The sequence below is a fragment of the Acanthisitta chloris genome, unplaced genomic scaffold, assembly GCF_000695815.1.
Source record: "Acanthisitta chloris isolate BGI_N310 unplaced genomic scaffold, ASM69581v1 scaffold21753, whole genome shotgun sequence".
Classification (NCBI taxonomy): domain Eukaryota; kingdom Metazoa; phylum Chordata; class Aves; order Passeriformes; family Acanthisittidae; genus Acanthisitta; species Acanthisitta chloris.
Window position 1 is genome coordinate 94,682 of NW_008663656.1, and position 8,316 is coordinate 102,997.

Sequence of the window (8,316 nt, forward strand, 5' to 3'; positions counted from 1 at the left end):
CCTCATACTTCACATAACAAGATATATTTTTGCTTCTATGATTGAAAGGGGCTCACATGTTAATGGCAAGTTCCATTTTCTCCAGCTGAGCCTAGCCTTGACCCTGCAGTATCAGCATTCTGCTCACGGGGCTTGGTCAGTGACCCGTATGGAAAGGATGCAGTTGCCTGAACGGGTAACTTTTAGAAGATACCAGAAGCGTTGGAGGAGGGATGGAATAACTCAGCAGAGTAACTCAGATTTTGTAAGGATGAGAATTTGTCTTCCACTGGCGAATAGCCTAGTGTCAGGGCAGAGCATTTTCTCTTTGCCTTCTGACTGTGCTCCTGGCACAAGACTGGGTGACCAAATGTCTCCCCTGAGAGAGCTGAGGGTCCCTCCCCAGGCTCTGGATCTCTCTTGTGTTTTTCTTTGTGGTGACTATATTGAGCTGACAGGATCTCATTTGATCCTCCTGCTGCTCCTACAAAAAAGGGTGGGTGGGTTGTTATCCCTCCTGCCAAAATCTTTGTCCAAAATCAACAAAGCCACATACGCGTTCTGGTTCAAGTGCTCATGCAAACATATTTATGCAACTGTTTGTGGGATTTGACTTTCAAATAGAATTCCATGACCAAAGCTTCAATACAGCTGCTTTCAAAAAAACAAATGAGAAGACCCATATATATCACCAAAGTGTATTTAACTGCAAATTTGTTACAATATTCTCCAAACATTTTTTTCCATATCAGTCCAACTCTAAGGTTTGGACTCTTTCCATCTTCAGTGTAATGCTGCTGGGATGTGTGGATTTTATCCCTGTAGCCCTAATACCATGAAAAGAGTGGAAATAAGGAAAGTTACACAAAGCAAACACTGTCTGCATCTGAATAATTACATTAGATGTTCGATGATCAGGAGATTAAATTTTGTTTATTTAAAAAAAGACAGCTGACAAGCAGAGAAAATTAAGTTGGCAGGACTTAAAACCAGTTTGGGGTAATTCCATTGTCTCAAGTAAGCTTGATTGCATTCGTATTTTTAATTAATTAAACTTGGATAGTCAGTGCCAGAACAACACTTGCTGTAACAGCATAGATTAGGGTCTCCAACTTTTTTGGTGGAAAATCCTTAAATTCGAAGGGAAAAAAAAAAGTCAACCAAGGCCAAAAAATGTGTTCTCCCCCAGGACATCATATGTTAGGTGTAGAGCTTTCTACAGCAATGAAGGGCTGGTTTGAACTGCAGACCAGGACAAGCTGCTGTTTAGAATAAGGAATCTATCAAGCCATTATCTTGTCATAAGTTGTAGCAATTTCCATATTTTATTAAAAATAAAGAAACCAGATGAAATATTTATGGTTAGAGAGAGTGTGCTTTAGCCACCAGCAAGAGAACTTCATCACAGCCTTTGGCTTCAGAGTTCCTGTCCAGCACCTGCACAGCTCTGGAGCTGCCAAGATAAACACTCTCCAAGACAGAGGCTGAGTCGTCGTTTTTAATCTCTGTGAAGTGCCAGGTGAAGTTATGGAGCAGTATAGCGGTTAATGTAGAAAAAGACTCTGCTGTGCTCTCTTGGACTAAATTTCCGTTCCGGGAGTTTGCATTGCAAGTAAATAGCAAAGAACCACAGGGTGATCCAGCAGCACTCTGGGCTCACACACTTTAATGTACTTATTCTGGCCGTGCTGCTTTGAGGGAGGGCAGTGCCATTAGCCCCATTTTATAAATGCAGCATGTCACTGAGGTCTGCAGGGCACAGAATATTAGCTGTGCTGGTAACTGAATTCCCACGGGAGCCTAGATGCTTGTATTAGACTTTAATAACATGACTTACTGCCATACTTCCTAGGAATTTTTGAATGAACTGAAATGTGGCATTTTTAGTCCTGCCTTGTGTTCCCTAACCATCTGGCTTGCCTCACTTTTTAAATGCATTGCTGGAGACAGGGGAAAGGGAGAGTCCTCAGCATCTCAACAACAGGTATTCATTTTTTAAAAAAAAAACCAACAAAACCAGCAAAATAATACCCCAAACCAAACTAAACCAAACCCAGAAAATAACAGACAAGGAGGACAGGAAGTTTCTCTCCTGTTACTTCCTCCCATTCCTGCAACATTCCCAAGTATGCGCCATGAAAAGGATATCCCTCACTTATCTGACTGTACAGGTACTTGGCCACGTTCTACAGTTTGAACAGCAATATCCTTGTTTCTTCATCAGAAATGGTGCCATATTTTTCAGTTTCTCAAAGAGAGAATCCTGATATGTTTTTCACTGCAAGTACATGGGTTCCCTGCAAAGTTCATGGAGTCCTGACTGGCTGTGACATCTCCAGTACTGAAGACCAAAGAAAAATAAGAATAATAATAAGGTAATAAGTGGTTCTGCAGAAATGTTAACATGGCCCATCTTGGGGTTTTGCTTTTGAACACAAGGATTATCTTTTGTATTGAAGCATATTTATTAGAGATGGAAAACCATCTTTTGTAGAATGCAAGAACTAATGTTCCAGCTTTCCAGATTATTCTGAAATACAAGAGCAACACAGACACTATTAATAATGCAATCAAAGCAATTTAAATCCTTTTAAAGCATCCACAAAGGATCCTTTGATAAGAAGCAACTTTCATCAGCCTGAAAGACTAGGCAGTTTAGTATGTGCAGTTTATTAAGTTTGTATGTAGACAGTGGTAATTCCACTTGTGGCTGGAGCAGAGCAGTAGTAAATGGTGAGACATCTTTATATGCAGCGGTGTTAGACTTGCTAGTTTTAAATGAAAAATGCATTTATATTAATATAGCTCTAAATGGGGTTATTCAGTGTTTAAAGATGCAATTTGTTTTCCATTAGTACTCTGACTGGACACAAAACAACTCTGTCAGCTTTAAAGGCTTTGGTCTTTTTGTTTGACAGAAGGAAATTGCTACAAATGCACAGTGTATGATGGGCTGTGAGTCTGTTCAGTTGTGCTGCACACTTTTTAATCTTGCTTTTAGTTCCTGCCTTTGTCCTCCTTTTCATTGTGTAAGGAGCTTGAATGAAGAAAGCAGAGATGGGCCAAAAAACCCCAGAAGTGGTTTTACATTTAGGCTAGGCTGGTTAGGATTTCTTTCAGCAGCACCCACCCTGAGTTTGATGGAGGAGGGAGATGTGTGTTTTTGGGACACCTCTAGCTGAAGTTTCCATCCATTCCAGGGAGAATGGGAATCACTTTGACAGGCCTCAGCCCCTTGTAAAAGTTTTACTTTTCGTGTGCCAGCAGTCTTAGGAGCTAACTGCTAACCCCGTGGGCTCTAATGCTGCTCCTCTTGTCCAGCTTGAGTGTAGGGACTGAGGGTTCCTACTTATTTGAATGCATTCTTCCATGAATTTGGTGTGGGGTTTGTTGTTCTGGTCCAAAGCAGGTGAGAGGAAGAGAGCAACAGGCAGATAATAGACTTGGAACAACATCTGCTTGAAAGATTTTGATTCACCTTAAATAGCAAAAATTGGGAAGGGAAGATGATCTCTTGTCTTGGGTCACTGAGCATGAGCAGGAACTGAACAATTAAGTCTTCTTACTTCTCCTTTGGGGTTTCCAGGTGTTAAGGAGGATTTGTTTGGTTTGTTTGTGATGTTTTTTGATTGTTCTTTTGTGGGTTGTTGTGTGTTTTTTTTAAGGGAGCAGAATTACATTGTATTTGGATCTTCCTCAGTTTAAATCCAGGCTGATTTAATGCCAAGGATAGCAGAGATCCAGAGGTCAAGTCCAAATGTTCCCATGCAGCAGCATGGTGCATGTCTTCTTGGCAATTCTGCATGCATTTCTTTGAAATGTCTTCTCTTGGGATTCCAGTATGTTGGAAAATAAAATGCTAATTAGTAAATAGTACATAAGTACAAACATTGGCCACACCAATAACGACAAAAAAGCTGAAAAGATGTTCCTGGCTTTTGTGGACTTGAAAAGTGAGATGTAAACTGAGGTCATCCCTCCCCACAGATGTCCACAACAGCTGATTGCACGGGTTGATTAGCAGCCCTTCAGAACCAGTTGCAGAAGTGCAACTTTCTAGAGAAGCCTCACTTAGACACCTGTAGTTTACACTGAATATCAGAAAAGACTGGTTTTCAGCCAAGAGTCGTCACCCAGTTTTGTAGCTCACCACTAACTCATCAAACCCCACAGCTGTATTGCAGTGGTGAAAGAGGAGGGGGGACCTGGTCTCTCTGCAGACCAGTTTCTCTCCAGAATGGCTAAGGTGAAATTTTGAGCCAGCAAAAAAAAGTGCAAGGTATTTAAATGGGAAATTAAGATAAAAAATCTTCATGAAGCACAGACAGGTTTTTATCCCATTCAAAAATTAGATTTTTTCCCCCCCTTTTACTTGAAAGTCAAGGATTTTGTTGTCAGCAGCTTTCTTGATTACCTTGTGTTGTGTTTTTGACTTCAGCAATAGTATGTTTTGATCAGTACAAAATTTTATTGATAGGACTATTTTTCCTAGGCATGTGCTCAGATATTTTCCATAATTTTACCAGAATATCTGTCAGGGAACAAGTGTGACCATAAACTTTGAATGGTGATGGCATTAACTATGCAGGTGTAGCTATTTTGACATGTTCTGTGTGCTGGGTGCTCTAAGAAATTAGTATTTTGGTACGTAAGTATGAAGGGAAAAATGAGTCAGTAGAATTTAGAATAAACATTATTTATCTTCATTTATCTTACAAATGTTTGTGATGGCATTTTATGTAATGCCTTTTCTATATTAATCTGTGTTGTTGCTCTGTCAGGAAGATAAAGAATTCATTTGCATGTGTATGTTGTTTGCTGGTGATACTTTCTAAATAAGGAGTTTGGTGTCAGTGAGAAGTGTCTGCTTTCCCAGGGCTTTGACCCACCCAGCTTTTCACCTCCCTTTTGGGTGACTTTGCAGGTGTTAAACAGGATTGTGCTGCAGCAGGAGGGTCTGACTACCAAAGATATCACTCTCAGAGCTGTTTTAGTTACACTTCATCATCATAAGCATATGGTTTCACTTCCAAGTGTTTAACATTTCCATTTCCTCAGGAAATCATTCCTTCTATTTTTTAAACTTTAGAAACTGGATGGATATTTTTGCTGGCAGGAGGACCGAGAGCGACACAGCGATCAGCCCCAGAGAGCCCCTGGCTGTGGTACCCTCCTGCCTCTCCATCCTTCCCCTCCTGCAGCAGCTCGGGGTGCTTTAACCAGCTCTCTGGGGTGCAGCACACGGTTAAAACACTTCTGCTTCTCTTGCTGTAACAAAACTACCCACTCCTTTTTGCAGCTTTAGCTGAGAGAGATGTTTTCCTTTCTTAGTCCACTCCAGGCCCATGCGTCCCAAGAATCAGTTCAGCACAGACTCCTTGAGCTGACTTAGTGAGGCAAACAGCAAGATCAGGGCCTAAGAAAATAGTGTGTGTCACCTACAAGGAATGAAAGTGTTTTCTTTGTGTATTTGTTGTCTGTATTGGTGTATCCAGCAGTTAAATGCACATGAGGGAGAGGAGATGGCTCCAGGGAACTGCGCTGGCTGTTGTGTTTTCAGAGATTATTTCTGGTATTTCCTTTTTCCTCATTACAAACAAGTCACCCTTCTCACTTGTTGGCCAAGTTCTGTACCATAGGAGGAAGTCTGTTCTTGTGTCTTCTTTATTTTGCATTTATCCACATATGTCATAGTGTTTAGCTGCTTGTTTTCTTTCCCTGCTATGCTATAAAGTACAGTTAGGGATGTGCAATTTGCATGTTATTTAGCTGGTATCACTAGCCCTTTTGTTAGATCATCCTCTGCTAGTGAGTGTCACCGTGGCATAACAACTTTGCTAAACTGCATTTTGTACAACAAACATTGTCACTGTGCATCAAAAATAGTGTTGTACAAGAGGAAAATATAGGGCAAACCAGCTGATGAATGTGTCTGTTCCTTTCTGTTCTCTTCTGTTCCAAGTCCAGACAGTCTCATTCTTTGCACTGCTTGTTTAGCACAAGGAAACTTGCTGTGGGTTTAGGCTTCTGGAGGGATTGAGTCCTGTGCTCCTGGTATTCATGGTGTATGTTTTGTTCATACTCTCAGAAGAGTTAGTTAGTCAAGACAGCAGAAAACATCATCCGATAGATGTAGTTAAGCCTCCAGACCTCCCAGGAGAGCTCTCCTGAACTGCTCAGCCTCTGGGACATTGTGAGCTGTTGTTTTGATGCACTCAGACTCTCTCCTAACTCCTTCACTTCCCTGAGCTCTGTGTGTATCTGCACATCCCTTCAGCAATTACCTTCTCACTAAAAATGCTACTAGGTCAAGCAGCACAAGCTTGTACCCCTCACAAGGACACCCCAAGGCTGCTCAGTGTCCCTGTGAGCACAGTGTCTTTTTCACCATACATATCTGTGTCATGATGTTCCACGCTGAAGGCTCCAGCTCATGCAAACAAACCAGTGCTGTGGGGTTGCTGCTGATAGTTAGATAGACTGGAGGTCAAGTTAGGATTTACACAGTGATTTGGATCCAGTTTTATTTGTGAGAGAGTATCAAAGCATTGCAGTCTTCGGCATAGTTTGAGTGATGTCCTGGTCCAAAATGGACTGGCAATGCCAGCAAAAGAATGGTGCTGCTGCCTTGTTCCAGACTGCTTCAGAAGACCAGACCAGAGCAGGACCACACTGAATTAAAAGCACAGTCCTGCTAGCCCCAACCCTTGTCTCCAGAAATCACCCTATAAGTGCTAAGTGCTGTCCTGAAGTACAGCCACACCTGCACACAGCTGCAGCACTGGGCAAACACCCTCCTTGCCCTTACAAGAGGTGCTCCTGCCCATCACTCACCTACAGGGCAGCAAGTCCAACATCTCATAAAGCATTTTCTGTTCAGGATGGATGTTCTCAGAGGGTGGTGAGGCCCTGGACCAGGTTGCCCAGAGAAGCTGTGGATGCCCCATCCCTAGTAGTGTTCAGGCCAAGCTAGATGGGAGCAACCTGGTCTAGTGAAAGGTGTCCTTGCCCATGGAGAGGGGTTGGAACTAGATGCTATTTAGGATCCCTTCCAACCCAAACCATTCTATGATTCTATGATGTCCTAGTTTTGCAGAACATGGTCCCTGGGGCATGAGCTGTGATGAGCAAGCCCTTTGGCTTGGGTGTCTCCATGGGAAAAGCAAGCTCCATCACAGATGTGTGCCTGCATCTGGGGAGTGGGTAGAGCTCAAAGATGTGGGGGGCCAAAGCAAAGGGGAATAAAAGACATTGCAGGAGTGACTCCAGGCCTGAGAGAGAAGTAACCAAGGCACTGACAACTTGTGTGGGTTTCGTATGTCTGTTTGCAGTGCTGTGTTATGTGTTTAGAAGCTGGTTGTTTCCATAATAACAGCAAGTGCCATATGGCAGAGAGGAGGGTGGTGAGAAGAACGCCTAAGGAAACACAGTATGTTGTTTGACATGTGTGTACTTCTAGAGGAGTAACGTGTCTCAAGCAAGGATTGCTGCTCCAAGCGTGCTGGGGGATTTTCTGCTCTCATCAGAAAAAAATACCCAAAGCCCTTGGCATTTGTACTGGTGCAGTGCCAGTTAATGATGCCTGCGCTTCGCCCTTGTTTCCCTGCAGATAGTCCTTGTGATGGGTAAAGGACTTTTTGCTTTCCTGAAAGCCATGGTTCTGGAGGCACCAGCACAGGGGAATGGCATTTAAACATGGAGTTTTAGGGGAAATACAGCTCTGCAAGGAGTGCTGTGTGGAACCAAAACGAGCCTCATGCCATATGCTGCATCCCTTTCTTAATGCAAGTAAATAGAAATTTTAAAACCTTTGAAAATACATAGTTTACTGTAATTGTTCAGTGGAGAGTGGGCTGAGCATTTCCAGAGATTAGGGGCACTTTAGTGCATATCTAGGAAGCATCCAGGAAGGTCTCCACCAGTTCCAGCTTTTCCTACCCTTTAATGTATGACTCACATTTCAAGGACATGTAATTTGCTCCCCTCGTTCCCACAAACACCACCAGCCTGAGCAGTACCTTTGCATACATTTCCACCACAAAAAAATATGAAATTATTTTTTCATAACAATTGAATGGCTTTTGCGTGACTTTTACCAACAGCAGCTCTACAAAATTCAACCTCTCTTCTTTGAGTCTTAAAGCCATTATTTGTATTTGGATACCCAAAATGTGGTGGTGAGGAAAAAGTGGTTGTTCTGATTTGGGGTTGTAGTTCCGCACTCACTTGCAATTCTGTAAACTCCTGAACAGCCCAAAAGGCAAAGCTCTTCTCATTTTCATGCTTCTCTTCTTCCCTTTATTGCCTCTAGAGAGAGATTACTGCAGCATATGTGAA